At 43.7% G+C, this 14,667-nt stretch overlaps 1 pseudogene; it reads left to right on the plus strand.

Annotated features, from left to right (window-relative positions):
• LOC133069886 (cytochrome P450 2C9-like) overlaps window positions 1-14,667 on the plus strand; it is a 39,427-nt pseudogene that overhangs the window by 2,355 nt on the left and 22,405 nt on the right.

Consider the following 14,667-nt stretch of genomic DNA (forward strand, 5'->3'; position numbering starts at 1 on the left):
CTTTTCTGAAAAAGGGCATTGTGCCTGAGGTTAAGGAATTAGCTTGAAATCAGAACCAGCATGAGTGAATGAAAGAAAAAGTCATCAGTCAGGGCCCAGTTGGTGGCAGCAGCATTCATTTACATTCTGCAGGAAGCTGGTGTCTGTACCCTGTGAATGCTGCAGGCTGGAAGATGTTTTTCTTCCACAAGATGCTGTATGGCCTGGCACTGCCTCTATGATGCTTCTATTCTTTCTGTTTTACTAATACCAGTGGATCTCAAACTGTGCTGGGCATTAGAGTTATCTGCACTTATTTTTAAAATACAGATTTCTAATATTCATCTTTGGGCTACAGAATCAGAACTCTAATGACTGACCTGTGGTGATTCTGAAGCAGGCAGGTGGCTGTTGGTTTAAAGGTGGGCCTGGAGGGTTGATACATTGCCCAAGGATCAGAGATTGAGTAAGAAAGTTTTCAAATTTGAATCTTCTAAATATAGCCATGGAACGCTGGAAATGAATTGAAATTCTCCACCTCAGTTTCCTTATTTATAAGTTGGGGTGAATAAACCTGCTGAAGATGCTGATATGTGGATTAATTATAATCTGTGTACCAGTTACTTGAGTCCCATCTATAAAGTGGAAACTGTAACAATTACTATAATACTTATGTATTCAGAAATATTTTAGGCTGTTTGTGGAAGAATAGAAATGTAAAAGTGTGATAATAATATATTCTGAGTCAGGTATTATATTTTATCAAGTTGTGACCTATTTTGTGATTACATGCATCTCCTTCCCCAGCTCTCAGAAGTCTGTGGCCCTGTGTTCACTGTGTATTTCGGCATGAAGCCCACTGTGATGTTGTATGGATGTGAAGCAGTGAAGGAAACTCTGATCGATTTGGGAGAAGAGTTTTCTGAAAGAAGCAGTCTCCCGTTGCCTGAAAGAATTAATAAAGGACATGGTAGGTGTGCTTGTGTGTGTGTTCAGCATTGGCATTGGGGGTGGAGAGGGTAGATTAGAGGAATTTGAAGAACCTGGCAGCAGGTCTTGGTCTACCTGAAAGGCTGCCAACTGTAAGCTCACTCCTCCTTGCCTAGGGCCTCCCTCCTGTTAATAGTTTCTGAATCCTCTTTAGCAATGGCAATGTTGTAGGAAGGGGGACCCCCTTCCAGGGCCCAAAGTTGGGCTCTTGTCTAACACTCGGAAAAGAATTGTCCGAGGAGACACATGCTGACAAAGCAAGAGATTTTATTGGGAAAGGGCACCCGAGTGGAGAGCAGTAGGTAAGGGAACCCAGGAGAACTGCTCTGCCGCGTGGCTTGCAGTCTTGGGTTTTATGGTGATGGGATTAGTTTCCGGGTGGTCTTTGGCCAATCATTCTAATTCAGAGTCTTTCCTGGTGGCGCACGCATCGCTCAGCCAAGATGGATGCTAGCAAGAGGGATTCTGGGAAGTGGACGGACAGGTAGTGTCTCCTCTCGATCTTTCCCGAACTCTTCCGGCTGGTGGTGGCCTATTAGTTCCATATTCCTTATCAGGATCTCCTGCCATAAAACAACTCATGCAAATGGTTACTATGGTACCTGACCAGGGTGGGCGGTTTCAATCAGTGTGCTTCCCCTAACAACTCCCCCCTGAGAGACTTCATACTCAAGATGCTTCTTGGGAATTGGGGCGGAGGTCTCTTTCTTCTGTAACTTCTTCCTGCTGTGTCGGGGCGTAGGCCTGCCTAGCAGAGCAGAAGTCTCTCTCTACCTTTCCTGAAGCTTGAGGCCTCCAGGATGAGTGGAGCCGGTATTTTATGCCTAAGCATGCGGCTAGGTTTTGGGATATCGTGGCTGTAAATGAGGGCCCATTGTCTGAAGTGACCGAGGCAGCCCAAACCTAGGCACTATCTCCTTCAGCAGAGCCTTACAGACTTCTGTAGCTCTCTCTGTCTTAGTAGGGAACTCTTCGATCCATCCTGTGAATGTGTCAATAAAGACTAGCAAATAAGAAAACGCTTGGGTCTTTGGCATGGCTGTAAAATCTACTTGCCAGTCCTCTCCTGGGTATGATCCCCGATGTTGGACAGGTTTAATTAGAGGAGGTGGCAAGGGTCTGGTTTTTGGATTATTTTTTAGACAGGTATCACAATTCTGTGTGACCTGTCTAACAACCTTAGCTAACTGGGGATGATAGAGAATAGACTTAAGCAAGATTTCTAGATTATCTCTTCCAAAATGGGTGCTCTTATGTAAGGAGTTAGTAATTTTCTAAACCTGAGAATCAGGGAGTATTATTTGGGCCTGATCAGTCTGAAACCACCCATGTGACCCAATCTCCCACCCCCGCTCAGCATATCGGGAATGTTCCTCTGGGGTATAATCTGGAGTCAGGGTTTCCTTGGGGAAAGGGGGCAGATAGCAGTGGCAGAGGTAGCTTTCCTGGCAGCTCGTTTTGCCTCTTGATCAGCTTTCCTATTTTCCTGGGCCTCTTTTTCTTGCCCCTTTTGGTGACTCTTGCAGTGGATGACAGCTAATTTTGCAGGAAGTTTGACTGCCTCCAGGAGCCTGAGAATGAGCTCTTTGTGTTTAATAGGAGAGCTTCGGGCACTGAGCATCCCTCTTTCTTTCCAAATTGCTGCATGGGCATGTAGAATGAGGAAAGCATACTTAGAGTCCGTATACACATTAATCCTCTTTCCTTCTCCTAACTCCAAAGCTCTTGTCAGGGCAAAAAGTTCAGCTTTCTGGGCTGAGGTGTCTGGGGGAAGAGACCCACTTTCTTTAGTTTTTTTTAGGCTCACTACTGCATATTCTGCTTTTCTCTCTCCTTTTTCTACAAAACTGCTGCCATCTGTGTACCAGTTTTCCTCTGGGTCAGATAAAGGTGTCTCTGATAGGTCCGGGCGAGAAGAGTATAACTCGTCTATGATTTGTATGCATTGGTGATCCAGAGGGGAAGTAGGGGGATCTGGCAGTAAGGTTGCTGGATTTAAAGTCTGGCAGACCCTCAACCTTATTTCTGGAGTGTCAAGGAGGAGGGCTTGGTATTGGGTGATCCTTCCCCCTGTCATCCACCTGTCCCCTTTAGTTTCCAAGACTGCTTGCACCTGGTGAGGTGTATACACTGTGGTGGGCTGACCCAGGGTCAGCCTAGATGCCTCCTTAACCATAAGAGCGGTGGCTGCTACTGCCCGGAGGCAAGTGGGCCACCCTCTGGCCACCTCATCTAGTTGTTTTGAGAGATAAGCCACGGGTTGTAATACGGCCCCATTATCTGCCCTAACATCCCAAGAGCAGTTCCTATCCTTTCAGAAACATAGAGTCTAAAAGGCTTCTCCAGGTTTGGGAGGCCTAAAGCTGGGGCTGTAGTGATGGACTCTTTTAGGGCACTAAAGGCCACCTTGCAGGTCTCATCCCAGTCGAGTGGCTCTTCCTCTTTCCCCCTTAACTTTTCATATAGGGGTTTGGCCAGATTGCCATAATTAGGAATCCAGATCCTGCAAAACCCGGTCATTCCTAAAAATCCCCTAAGCTGTTTTTTTTGTTTGGGGGTACGGGGTATTTAAGATGAGGGATTTCCTCTCGGGGTCAAGCATTCTTTTTCCTTTTGTAATTATAAATCCAAGGTATTTTACTTGGGTTAAGCTAATCTGAGCCTTCTTGGGGGATACTCGATAACCCTTTTCATATAGGAAATTTAGTTTTAATAGTGTCCATTTGAGAGCTGGTAAAATCTGGACTAGCTATGAGCAAGTCATCCACATACTGTATTAGACTACTGTTCATTAAAGTTAATTCCCTTAGTTCTCTCCCCAAGGAAGTCCCAAAGATATGAGGGCTATCCCTAAATCCTTGTGGTAGTCGAGTCCAGCAGAGTTGTATGGTCTCCCTCGTTTCCAAGTCCCGCCACTCAAAAGCAAAGAGTTTTTGGGATTCAGGATGGAGAGGAATGCAAAAGAAAGCATCTTTAAGATCCAAAACTGAGAAGTACTTGGCTTTTCCTGGGACTTGGGATAGGAGGGTATACGGGTTTGGGACTATGGGGTGGATGGGAACCACAGCTTCATTAACAGCTCTTAGATCCTGGACGAATCGATAAGATCTATCTGGTTTTTTAACGGGCAAGATTGGAGTATTGCAGGGGGACTCACAGCTGATTAGAATTCCAGTATCTCGGTATTTGTTAACTAATGGTCTAAGACCCTCAAGAGCTTCTGGTTTTAAGGGATATTGTCTTTTCCAGGGGTAGGGAGCATTTGGCCTCAGAGAAATCTTTACCGGTGGAATATTTATGGCTAAACCAGGGCTGGAGACATCCCACACCTGGGGATTGACCTCATCTAGGAAAGGGACAGACTCTTCCTTTTCTACCTCTGACTGTAAATATTCAGACACTAGGCAAAGAAAATTATCGACTTCTACCTTTCCCCAAGTCACTTTGGTTTAGAGGCGGCAAAGAAGGTCTCTCCCCAGTAGGGGAGCAGGGCAACCAGGGATGTATAAGAAGGGGTGGGTTCCTTGCCAATTTCCCACCTTACAATGGAGGGGCTTAGTAAAATTCCGGCTTTGGGGTTTTCCATCTACCCCTATCACCATTTTAGTCTGGGAGTCTAAAGGTCCTAATCGGAAAGGAAGAACGGAGAAGGCAGCCCCCGTGTCTAGAAGAAAGTTCACATCCTTACCTTCTATTTGTAGAGTCACCCAAGGGTCGAGAGGAGTGATTTGGATCTCACCATTCGCGGGGGTTTCTCGAGCCGCTGGGCACCGTCAGTCCTGGTCGCCCAGAACTAACACAGAGGGAGCAGGTGTAGGGGTCGCCATACGCCTTCCCTTAGGGCGATATGGACACTCCCTTTTCCAATGTCCATCCTCTCTGCAGTAGGCACATTGGGTGCGGCTCAGCCGCGGTGGATTGTTAAGATCTTTTTTCTTCCTTGCTCTCCCCGGTACTCTCGCATAGTGGCAGGATGAATCAAGGCCAGGATTTTAGCCTGTTGTTGGGCCAAGGCCTGGGTCTGCCTCTCTATTCTCCTATCTTTTCGGACTTCTTTTTGCTCCCTTCTTGCTTCCTCCTCCCGGTCCCTGTTCAAAAACACCCTATTTGCCTCCTCCACCAAATTGGAAATTGGGGTCTCTGGTCCTTTTCCTAGTTTTTGTAATTTTCTCCTTATGTCTGGGGTTGCCTGGGTTATGAAGGAATGGGCCAACAGGTCTCATCCTTCCATACTTGTTAAATCTGTCTCGGTAAAGTTTCTAAAGGCTTCTGTGAGTCTGCCCAAAAAAAGAGCTGGATTTTCATTCTCTCCCTGTGTAACCTCTTTTATCTTATTATAATTAACAACCTTTCGCACACTCTGGGTCATTCCCTGTAGCAGGCAAGTAATGAGGTGTCTTAAGGATTCTTTTCCTGCCCTTGTATTAGGATCCCAGTCTGGCTCTGTCGAGGGAATTGCCTCTTCGGCAGGGGCCAGACTGACATCTACCCGCTGTCTTTCATCAGCCACTTTTCTAGCCTGATCTAGGATTCGAGCTTTTTCCTCATCATTACAACACCGGGTGAGGATGACCATTATATCCCTCCAGGTGAGGGAGAAGTTAAGGCTAAGATGCTCAAATTCATCCTTAAATTTTTGGGGGCTCTCGGAATATGAACCCAATTGTTCCTTGCATTGGGTAATGTCTTGCATAGAGAACAGAACATAAACGTGCATAGTTCCCCCCTCCCCATCTGGTACCTCTCTTAGGGGGCAGATTTTGTCTGAGGATGACCTTTCCTTCTGTAGAGGACAAAGCTTACTTCCTGATCGTAACCCCATGGGGGAGGGGACATATGGAGGAGGAGCCGAGGCGACTGGGAGTGACTCCCCTTCTGATCTCATGTCTTCCGGGCCGGGCTCCTGACTTCCGGGCGTGTCTGACCCTCCCTTCCTCGTGGCCTCTCTGCTGAAGCAGGGGAGTTCAAGAGAAGGTCAAGGGGATCTTCTGTTTCAGGCCTTGCTAAAAGGATTTTGGAAGAGCATTTATCGAAGTCCTCAAGCTTATATTTTCCCTTTTTTTTCAGAATCCTGGTAGAGGGCCATAAAGGCCTGAACATAGGGAACTTCCTTGTATTTACCCACACGTTTGCAGTATAGACTGAGCTGTAAAATGGTGTTGTGTCCAAGTGATCCTGACTGGGGCCATTTTTCCCCTCCTCCCAGGGAGTAAGTAGGCCAGTACTGAGTACAGTATTTGATAAGTTTTTTCTTTTTTAACCCTCCCAGTTGGTGTCCCTCCCAGTTGGCCAAAAGACAACCGAGCGGGGTGTCTAGAGGGAAGCTAGGCTTATTTCCCATTTTAGCGATGGTATAGCCTATATCTCGTTCCCAAGGGACCAGTACTGGGGCGGATGCCTCTATATCTGACTCTAGAGAGATTGTAAGCTCTCTCCTGGTCCCAAAGGGCCTGATTGTATAAGCGCCAAAGGAAATGTTCGGTAGTAAGCACAATCAATGGGGCTGTAGGGCTGGCCCCAAAAGGTAAATTAACCCCTAAGGATGTATCTAGGGTGTTAATTTTCACCCAAGACCAGGTGCGACTATACTGAACCCCGTCAATCACTTCCACGTGGAAGCACTCAGCCAAATGCGCAATTAAATGGCTGAATTTATAGAAACAGGGCACCCGATGGAGGGCTTCTAACGCTCAGTCGTCTCCCCAGGAACAGAAAGCACAGTTGATGGGGAGCAGAGGGCGTAGCCTCTCTGAAAATCTCTTACAAAGACCCAGAACTTCAGGTCCAAGTATTGACAGACAGAGTAAGCGGAAATAACTTGGGTCTTCAAAGAGAGGGAAGAGGGCCAGGTTGAGAGAAAAGGAGTGGGACGAGACAGAAGGTCTAGGAGTGGGGGAGAGAAAGAGAAAAAAAAGGGGTGGCCTTACAGACGTCTCCTGCCACCTGCAGACACCCAGGCGTTACGGGACTTTTCCCTGGGCTTCCAGAGAAGGGAGGACTGGAACTCGGCCCTACCAGAACCAGAATTCGAGTTCTCTGCCAAGAGGAGGTGATCAGTCTCCAATCCTCAGCTTAAGCTGAGGCCCTTCGACCAGATTCCTGCGTCCAGGACCGGGGGACTAGAAAAATAGGATAGGTTGAAAAGAGGGGTGGGAAAAGAAGGGTCAACAAAATCTCTTGTTCCTTACCCGGTTGGGGCACCCTGGCCAGTTGTCTGCGTCAGGAGGAGACCAGGGACAAACGAGTCCCAGTTGCGGCCGCTGGGTCAGGTCCGTCGGCAGGTGAGCTGGTCCTGGAGTACCCTGAGCGGTCTGGATGTCAGCCCCAGTAGAAATGGGGGAGTCCCTTCGTGGTTGCCAGTTGTTGTAGGAAGGGGGACCCCCTTCCAGGGCCCAAAGTTGGGCTCTTGTCTAACACTCAGAAAAGAATTGTCCGAGGAGACACGTGCTGACAAAGCAAGAGATTTTATTGGGAAAGGGCACCCGAGTGGAGAGCAGTAGGTAAGGGAACCCAGGAGAACTGCTCTGCCACGTGGCTTGCAGTCTTGGGTTTTATGGTGATGGGATTAGTTTCCGGGTTGTCTTTGGCCAATCATTCTAATTCAGAGTCTTTCCTGGTGGCGCACGCATCGCTCAGCCAAGATGGATGCTAGCAAGAGGGATTCTGGGAAGTGGACGGACAGGTAGTGTCTCCTCTCGATCTTTCCCGAACTCTTCCGGCTGGTGGTGGCCTATTAGTTCCGTATTCCTTATCAGGATCTCCTGCCATAAAACAACTCATGCAAATGGTTACTATGGTACCTGACCAGGGTGGGCGGTTTCAATCAGTGTGCTTCCCCTAACAGCAAGAGATGGAAGGAGACCTGGCTCTTCTCCCTCATGACCCTGTGGAATTTCGGGATGGGGAAGAGGAGCATTGAGGACCGAGTTCAAGAAAAAGCCCGCTGCCTGGTGGAGGAGTTGAGAAAACCAATGGTGGGAGATGCTGTATTCTGTAAGCCTGACCCCCAAAGCCCCCTCTCTTCTCTTTTGACATCCTTGGAAACATTTCAGGAGAGGCCTGGATGTCTTTCACGTCTTTCACATGGATTGTAGTTGTCAGTCCTTCTGTGGAGGGGGAGAGTATGAAGAAGAGAGAGCCAAGGGAGCTTTTGTGTATCTGTGCTTGTCATATGTGTACTCCCATAATTGTGCATGCAGTGTGGATATTGGTCATTTAATCATAATCCTGAACCTCTTTTCAAGTCAGAAGTCACAAGGAATGGTTTTGAATTATTTCCTGCATTAGATAACATTGTTTTTCCATAGCATAAATGTGGTTGTCTATTTCAGAGCATTTCAGCAGGCAATATTTGTTAAGTGGACAGGGTGGGAATGACCTCATCATGCCCTTATGTAGTATGAAACTTGTGACTTGTATGTTACATAAGTGAACTATATTTATATAATGAGCCTCACAGACACATCTGAGGGCCCAGGCCTGTAGTTCTGACTAAGAGTAATACTATATATGGTTTTACTTTATTAGGCATATCTTAGTACAGTTCTTATCAATTTTGATTTCTCTGTGCAGACAGTACCATTTAAAAATCAGCTTTCATTTTTCTTGTTACTTAATGCTTAGTGTATTGATTTATATATACATTATTTATAAATTTTGAATAAATACTTGCTGCATCATAATTCTGCAAAATACACAAATACTAAGCTAGAAAATGTTTGGTTTAACTAGACTTTAGCCTTATCAGTAACTGCTACCCTGTCTTCTCTGAATGAAATTTGGCTTTGCTTTCGGTTTGCTAAACATTGCCCCCTCTTTACTGGATTTTGGTAACAAATGTATGGTAATTATTTACTTCCCACTACTAGGTATAATGACCCATACAATGGTTATCACAAGGATTCTGATTTTCAGCTCATATTTCAAATTACTCTGTTTTAAAATTCTTCCTTCTATATTAAATGGAAAACTTAAATCAGATTTACTGTGAATCACATGTTGACAAAGAAATGCCCAAGACTTTCAAAATTACTATTTATCTGTCTAGCCAAAATAAAAGTTGTTTTAAAGTTGTTGCTGCTGCTGCTGCTAAGTTGCTTCAGTCATGTCCAACTCTGTGCAACCCCATAGATGGCAGCCTACCAGGCTTCCCCGTCCCTGGGATTCTCCAGGCAAGAACACTGGAGTGGGTTGCCATTCTCTTCTCCAGTGCATGAAAGTGAAAAGTGAAAGTGAAGTCGTTCAGTCGTGTCTGACTCCTAGAGACCCCACGGACTGCAGCCTACCAGGTTCCTCTGTTCATGGGATTTTCCAAGCAAGAGTACTGGAGTAGGTTGTCGTTGCCTTCTCCGGTTTTAAATTTAGATCTCTGTAATTTTAAAAGGAACCAGGCTTAGAAGCTTCTTAAAGGAGCCTGGCATAGTTCCATGCCTTAACCATTTGTTCCCAACACTTTACAAAAATTTGTAGTAAAAAAACTATGTAACATGAGATCTATGATCTTAACAAATTAAGTGTCCATTATAACTATGGATGGAGGTTTGTAACATTGTACAGGAGACAGTGACCAAAATCATACGAAAGGAAAAGAAATGCAAGAAGGCAAAGTGGTTGTTTGAGGAGGCTTTAAAAATAGCTGGGGAAAGAAAAGAAGTGAAAGTCTAGGGAGAAAGAGAAAGATATACCCAACTAAATGCAAAGTTCCAGAGAATAGCAAGGGGAGATAAAAAGGCCTTCTTGAATGAACAATGCAAAGAAAGAGAGGAAAATAACAGAAGATCTCCTCAAGAAAATTGGAGATAACAAGGGAACATTTCATGCAAAGACGGGTACAATAAAGGACAGAAATGGTAAGGACCTAAAAGAAGCAGAAGAGATTAAGAAGAGGTGGCAAGAATACACAGAACTGTACAAAAAAGGTCTTAATGACCTGAATAACCACAATGATGTGGTCACTTACCTAGAGCCAGACATCCTGGAGTGTGACGTCAAGTGGGCCTTAGGAAGCATTACTACAAAAAAAAGCTAATGGAAGTAATGGAATTCCAGCTAAGCTATTTAAAATCCTAAAAGATGATGCTGTTAAAGTGCTGCACTCAGTATATCAGTAAATTTGGAAATCTCAGCAGTGGCTACAGGATTGGCAAATGTCAGTTTTTACTCCAATCCCAAAGAAAGGTAATGTTCAGACATCCATACAATTTCACATGCTAGCAAGGTGATGCACAAAATCCTTCAAGCTAGGCTTCAGCAGTATATGAGCTGAGAACTTCCAGATGTACAAGTTGGGTTTTGAAGAAGCAGAGGAAGGCAATCTGAAACAGATCAGATTGCCAACATTTTTTGGATCATGGAGAGAGAAGGGAGTTCCAGAAAAACATCTACTTCTTCTTTATTGACTACATTAAAGCCTTTGACTGTGTGGATCACAGCAAACTATGAAAAGTTCTTAAAGAGATGGTAATACCAGACCACCTTACTTGTCTCCTGAGAAATCTCTATACAGGTCAAGAAGCAATGATTAGAAGGAGACATGGAACATGGACTGTTAAAAATTGGTAAAGGAGTACAACAGAGCTGTATATTGTCACACTGCTTATTTAAAACTTCTGTGCAGTGTTTGGGCTTCCCTGGTGTGAATTGCCAGGCTGGATAAATCACAATCTGGAACCAAGATTGCCAGGGTAAATATCAGCAGCCTCATATATGCAGATGATATCACTCTAATGGCAGAAAGTGAATTTTTGTGTAGCTATTTGAAGGTGGAAGAAAGGGCAACTTTTTTGGCATGTGATGCTTTATTATTTTGAGAAAGGTAAAAACATAACTGAAGCACAAAAAGGATTTGCGTAGTGTTTGGAGAAGGTGCTATGACTGATTGAACATGTGAAAAGTGGTTTGCCAAGTTTCATGTTGGAGATTTCTCACTAGACAATGCTTCCTGATCAGGTAGATCAACTGAAGTTGATAGTGATCAATTACTGAGAACAATCCAGGTGGGAGATAACCAACATACTCAAAATATCCAAATTAAGCATTGAAAAGCATCTGTACCAGCTTGGCTATGTTAATGACATAGATGATTTGGTTCCACATAAGTTATGGGAAAAAAACCTTGACCATATTTCCACATGCAACGCTCTACTTAAATGTAACAAAAACATTCATTTTTAAAACAAATTGTGATGAGTGATGAAAAGTGGATACTGTACAATAATGTGGAATGGAAGAGATCATGAAGCAAGCAAAATGAACCACCAACCACACCAAAGGCTTGTCTTCATGCAAAGAAGGTAATATTATGTTTATGGTGGAACTCTATTATGAGCTCCTTCTGGAAAACCAAACTATTAATTCCCACAAGTACTGCTTCCAGTTAGAACTTGATGAAAAATGTCAGGACTTAGTCAACTGAAAATCTATAAATCTCCATGTGGATAATGCAAAACCACATGTTTCTTTGATGATCAGGCAGAAACTGTTACAGCTTGGCTGGGAAGTTCTGATTCAGCCACTGTACTCACTGGACATTGCACCCTCAGGTATCAATTTATTTTGGGTTTTACAAAATTCTCTTAATGGAAAAATTTTCAGTTCCCTGGAAGACTGTAAAAGGCACCTGGAACATTTTACTCAAAACCAAAAAGTTTTAGGAAGGTGGAAGTATGAAGTTGTGTAAAAAATTGCAGAAGGTAGGGGAACAAACGGTGAATATGTTGTTCAATAAAGTTCTTGGTGAAAATGAAAGATGTCTTTTCTTTTTACTTCAACAAAGGAAATTTTTGGCCAAATGGATACTTTTTATTTCTGTAAGTTTGACTCATTTAGATATTTTGTATAAGGGGAATTATGAATCCTTTGTCCTACGGTGATTGGCTTTTTTCACTGAGTACAGTTTGCTCAAGGTTCATCTATGTTGTATCATGTGGGAAGATTTGTTTCATTTTTATGGCTGAATACTATTCCAGTATATGTATTTACATGTTTTCTTTATTCATTAATCAATGGGGACTATTTAAGTTGTTTTACCTCAACTTTTAAGGTTATGGAAGTACAAATATCACTTTGAAAGTTTGAGTTAGTTCTTTTGAATAGAAACTCAGAAAGGGGATTGCTGGGTAATATGGCAATTCTAGTTTTAATTATTTGGGAAACCATCCTAGTGTTTTCCATAGGAGCTTCTGGTAGTAGTATTCTACCTCCCCCCCCTCACCAACAGTTGTTATTTTCTTCTCCACTCCCTCCCTCTCTTTCTATCCCTTCATCCTTCTTTCCTTCTTTTTTTTTTTGGATAGTGCCTATTCTAACAGATAGAATTAAGTGATATCTCTCGCTTCTGATTTGCATTTTCTAATGTGGAGTGTAAATCTGGACAATTTTCCTACTATTTTGTAATGCAAGTGTCTAATTTGATCTTTGATGGCTGAGGCATCCATTTCAAAGGGGCATCCAAAGCTGATTGTCTCAGATAAACAGCCACAGGACTAGATAAAGAGCTGGTTGCCTCCCCCCACTGAGTCTCCTTCGTTTTAGAGATCTTGCTTGATTTCAGTGACTGACTTTTTGAGCTACGTTTTTTCCTTTTCTCTTCCTGTGCTTTAAATTCCCACTTATATATATTAAGTTCACCAATAGTTGTACACCTTAAACTAATATATTGTAACTCAGCTATACTTCAGGTAAAAAAGAAAGTGAGCCCTTCACTGGGAATATGATTAACTTGATTTAAATGATGGGAAAAAATGAGAATTTATTAAAACATACTGTGAAATATAATATTTCCTGCCGTATTGAAGGGCAAGAAGTCACAGCCTTCAGCAACTTTGGGCCTCCCAATGTGAGGTCTCCCAAAAGGGAACACAATGCCTGTGATCCAACAGATGCCGCCACCCACCATGGTGATTGCTGAGGAGCTGGGACTGTGGTGGGGGAGGGGTGGATGCAGGAAGCAGCCATTTGCCACATCTGCCACCCCTGACAGTAACCCAGGAACTAGATAGCTAAAGGTACATATGAAAGGAATGAATTCAGTGAGCCCAGAGGCTTGCATCTTATGAACCACAATCTCTCTCATGTTAGCTTCACCTCTTCTGATTCTACTTGTGATTCTTTCAGCTGTTCATTAAGCAAAACATAGTTTGAGGTCCCTAGTTATTCTCCTTTGTATATCAGTGCTTAATTTCCTACAGGCTTTCCAGAGAGATGATATTCAGCACTCACAATTTTAGTTATTAAATGGTATTTTTAAATGACCTCTTTAAATTTTAATTTTCACCATTTTCTCTTCAAATTAACAGGCATCTTGGGTGAAATAGGTACAAGAAAAGGCAGCAGAAGTGAATCGAATAATAAAAAACAACCCATTAATTAATTACCTACACTGAAATCTACTCATTTTAAGTTAAAAGTGAAATGTTGATTTTATGCTTGGTGAATATTTGTTGTTAAGGGGATTTGTAGATATGATATTGTTTAAAGTTTCTAAAACAACTTTCACATGTTATCTCAAACACCGGGTGTTTCATCTGTATACTTCAATGGTCCAAAGGGATGCCCAGCACAATGGAAGGACTTTTAGGTCCTTCTAGAAAGGCTCCCATTGAAGAAGGAATTCATAGGGCCTGGACTCCATCTCAGGCCTGTCTGTGCTGATCATGCTCGGCCACCTCTCCAGTGGACTCTGAACTCTCTGCTTAGTGCCTGTGGGAACAACAATGGAAGGATAAGACCCCCTCCGGACAGGGGAACCTTGAAGATCATATCCAGGTTACTCATCACCTAAGAGAAAACAGACACTAATCACCCCTGCCTCCAGACACTATCTATCAGAATGTAAGCACAGGCTTATCGGTTATTAACTATTTGGAATGTAACTGCGGGCTTATTGATTATTGACTGTTTGAACACATAACACGTGAATGATGGGGTTATTGTAGTTGTATTTACCCTTCCTTTGTTTATGTAAGTCTCAAGGGAATTGGGGTGGTGGGTTTGGACACGTACACATGGGGTAGGTGGTGGGTCTGGACACGTACACATGGGGTATAAAAGATTTTCACAAATGCTGGACGGGGTCCTTGGCTAAGAGGAGACTCTGCCTTGGGCCCGCCGGTGTAATAAACTGCACTCCACTATCTGCATTGTCCTTCTGAGTGAGTTTGTTTCCCAGAAAGCATGGCTATAACACCATTACTCACAAGTCTTGTCATTCAGTCTCCACTGTTGACTAAAAAAACATAGTCACATCCTGAAAGTAGAGTTATTTTATTTGGTGGGAATGGTTAGGACTCTGAGTGTGGGAGACCACCTTTCACTCTCTCTGAGGAAACTGCTCCAAGGAGGCAGGAGGGGGAGTCAGGCTATATACAAGTTTGCAACAAAGGGAGCAAGCAGTCTGAACGTCAAAGATCAGATATCAAGTTAAGGAATTTAGCATTCTGTGTATGAGAAGATGCAAGCCTCTGGGCTCACTGAATTCATTCCTTTGATATGCACCTCAGCTCTCTGGGGCTAAATCCAGTTTCCTTGTTCACCTGGAGGAATGCAGCCTCCTTAAGCTTCTTCTTGTCTTCCCCCAGCTGCTCAGCAGTCATCTTGGGGAGTGGCAGCATCTGTCAGAACTCAGTTTTGGGAGCCCTCATTCACATTTGGAGGCCAGAAATCACTAATGGCTATGACATTTCTTGTTTATTGTTATGG

This window comes from Dama dama, chromosome 15, assembly GCF_033118175.1.
Source record: "Dama dama isolate Ldn47 chromosome 15, ASM3311817v1, whole genome shotgun sequence".
Taxonomy (NCBI): Eukaryota; Metazoa; Chordata; class Mammalia; order Artiodactyla; family Cervidae; genus Dama; species Dama dama.